Below are 3,420 nucleotides of genomic sequence, written 5' to 3' on the forward strand. Positions count from 1 at the left end.
TGGAAGAGATTGAATAAAAAAAAAAAAAAAAAAAAAAAAATCAATCCTAGGATGGAAACCTGCGTGAGGGAGAACAGATGTATTTATGGCTCGGCAAAACCAAACAGATTATTGCAAGCTTTTGACAACTAATTAATGCTTGCGGGTCCCTGTGAAGATGCCAGTGCTATTCTGGGCGTGAATGCACTGGGCTGTTCCAACAGGCCCCCTCCTTCCTTTCCCCCGGGGACACTTGTATACCTTCACGTATATTGTCAGCCCTTTCAGAGCACAGAGAAAGGCTTTGTAACTGGCAGCTGGAGAAAACCTTGCCTTTTCCCGTGGTGTTTTCCAGAAGGACAGGAACCTCTTACGCTATACATTTCCCAGCAGAGTCCCCGGGGCTGGCATAACATCGAGCGCATATGAAGCACGGTTGTCTGGGAAGAAAAACTGGCCTCATCCTTCAGGGAACCATCAGAGATGGTGTTTTTCCACGTTCTGAGGTTTCGGCTCCTCCATCCACCCTGGCTGAGGGGTTGGACCCCGTCTCCCCATTGCACAAAGCCGGTTGCAAGCAATACCAGTAACAGGTTCAAGGTTTGCCACCTCCCAAAAACGTGGCTGTGGGTCCTAAACAACAAATTAAATAACAGCAAATTGTAAGCTGCCAGCAGAGGTGTTTGCATGGCTTTTTGCTTGGGTAAAATAAGTGCAGGTGGATCAAGCTGGGCTTTAAATTTGGGGTATGGCACCAGTGGGGGACAGCAGGTTGCACCCAGCAAGGCAATGTCTTTTCCTAAAACAGCTGGATCCAGAAGGAACATCTGCCCTGGTGTATCTCTCAAGGGAAGCAGCAGCTTGTCCTTGCGCCCCTGTGCACACAGAAGAGACAGGGAGGAGCCGCACAAGCTGTTTTCCACGGCACCGAGCAGCACTCGGATGCTTAGCTGTCGGTCAGCAGAAATAACTCACTTTGCCAAGCTGCTCCTCATGATTAATTTGGAAATCATCTAGTCTAAAAGCCCCAGAAACAAGCTGGCTCCTGCAAGATGGGTTGCACAAGTATGTGTGCAAGTGCACGCTTCTCCAAGCTCCCCACCTTCCCCCGTGCTGTTGCCTCGGCTTTAAATCGAGCACAGCTGAGCTCTGCTTTGGGGGTTGCATTTTGCGAGTGGTTGGTGTTTCCCAGGTTGGGGTGGTTTGTTAATTATTGAGTGCTCTTCCTGCTCCCAGGTAGCTTTGTGCTGTAGGTCTTTGTGCTTTGGAGACTCAAAAGCAGCGTGGATGAAGGTTGTGTGGCTCTGAACTGTGGTGTCTTTGCTAAATGTAAGTTTGCTTTATGTTTTTTAGCAGGAGGTGGGTGAAGCCCCCTTGGTGGGTTGGCTTGGGATGGGGTTTATTTCCCTGGGGAAGAAGCCTGCACTGTACGAGGGGTGCTGAAGATCCTCTGTTTAAGGCAGTGCTGTGGTGGTATGAAATCTTTGCAGAGCCCTTTATAGTGTTTTTTTTTTTAAAATTTCCTGACCTTGCAGAAGGAGTGTTAAATGGTTTCCTTAGAAATGAGGTTTCTGAGGATGTTTTGGTTGATATTCTGCTTTGGAAGTCACCTCCTGCCCCAGCAAGAGCTGTGTTACGTGGTGGCAATCAGCAATGTAACTCTTAAGCTGGTGAATAAGGGAGTGCTGTGTGATTGCTGTATGCCGGTGCGGACTTTTGCAGGCCCTAGACCAAGGGAGCTCTTAAGTATGGATTTAAGCCCAAAGCCCATATGTGAGCTAAAAAGTATACTAAACTGTTGTACTGCAGCGTCCCTGTCGCAATAGGGTCCTCGTGCGACCGCAGCAGCTCTGGGCTGTACAAGTAAGACAAGAGGGAGGATAAACTGGGGCTTTCTTGTAACTCTGCATCACTGTGGAACCCTGAGGCTGTAGGTAGTGATGGGCAAAACCCCATGAATCATGCTAGAGATTTGTGTAGCCACCAAAGTCACAGCCTTAATAGATGTAGCGATGGGGGAGTGGCCAGCAGAGAGAGTTGTGAATTTGGGGAGACTTGGTTTGGTAAGAAAATATACTGGGGAGCCCAAGATCTACCCCAGGTTAAGTGACTTGGGACAGGGTTTTAAAATCCTGCCTTATAATTAAGTCAACCCACCAATACTGCTGTGACTCCGAAGCTGCCTGCAGCGGCAATGAGCTGCTGAAGGAGTCCTCAATTTTGGAGTGTGAAAGGAGAAAATAACTGGGATTATAAAAAAAAAAGCAAAACCCACACTAGCAAAATAAAACACAGGGTTTTGTTTGCTGCTATGCAATATGTGACACCGAGATAAGCAAGGGAAGGAAAATGCTGATCCAGGAGGGGCTGATAGCAGGTTCCTGAAGGAGCCATCCCAAACTTCTAGTGATGGGTTTGATTTAGCACCTGGCTGTGAATGCTGAAATATCCCCTGCCTGGGCATGGGCTGCTGAGCAGCCCTCTCCTTGCTGTAGGCAATTATTTGCTGATTTAATCCAGCCTGTGTTAGTTTTGCTGTTTACTTTAAATGGAGGTTCTCACCAGAAACACTTGACTTGGCCCAAAGTGTTCCCTGCTGAAATTGCTTTTCAATTTAGCCTCCCACCTCCCTGAAAGGTGCCTTGGGGGGGGGGGTGGTTCATTGCAGGGTTTATTCCTCTCCATCCCCTCATTTGCTTTCTTTATTCTCCACGTCAGCTGGAGGAAGGCTCAAACCTAGGCCTAGCTTTTAACTATTACTTTAGGCTTGGCACGCCCAACCTAAGTGAATGCTTTGGATGCGTGGGTGAGTAACCCGTCTTTGTGCTCTTCAAAAGCCTTTGTGGAAGTTCGAGAGTCTTTTCCCCTGCCTCAGGCAAAACGTCTCTGCTTTGAACTTCAGAGCTGGCAGTGCAGCAGTTTGGGGGTCTGCTGGGCTTAGACTGTGGGCAGGATTTAGCCCGTACCCAGGGGTAGCTGCTACCTGCCCTGCCTCAAAGGTCCTGGCTCGTTTGTTTTTTTGTAAGCCTTGCTGCCCAACAGCCGTTACTGGGATGGGGATGAGCCTGGACCACCCGTGACCTCTTGCAAGAAAAGCTGATGGAGGGGCAATTTGCTATGGAAATAGCAGTTTAGTCTCTTACTGGTGAGCTGCAGAAAAGAATCCAAAGGACCAGGAGAGGGAAGGGTTGCCCCTCAGCTCTCTCTGTTAGCTTAATGGGGGGGGGGGAAGGTTACTGGGATCAAAAATAGCCTGTGTGCAGTTTTAAGGGGTGAAGAAGGTGGAGCTGGTGCTGCTTTGGCAGATGCCCAAGCGTGCAGGGACTGGCCGGCCTCCTCCTGGGTCTTTTACCCCAAGTAGAAAGAGCGATTCCCCATGGAAAGGAGAAGCGGAGCCAGTGTTTGCATTGCCCTGAGCGCTGGGCTTCTCCAGGCAGGTTG

Source organism: Aptenodytes forsteri, unplaced genomic scaffold (assembly GCF_000699145.1).
Source record: "Aptenodytes forsteri isolate BGI_AS27 unplaced genomic scaffold, ASM69914v1 Scaffold444, whole genome shotgun sequence".
In the NCBI taxonomy this organism is placed as follows: Eukaryota; Metazoa; Chordata; class Aves; order Sphenisciformes; family Spheniscidae; genus Aptenodytes; species Aptenodytes forsteri.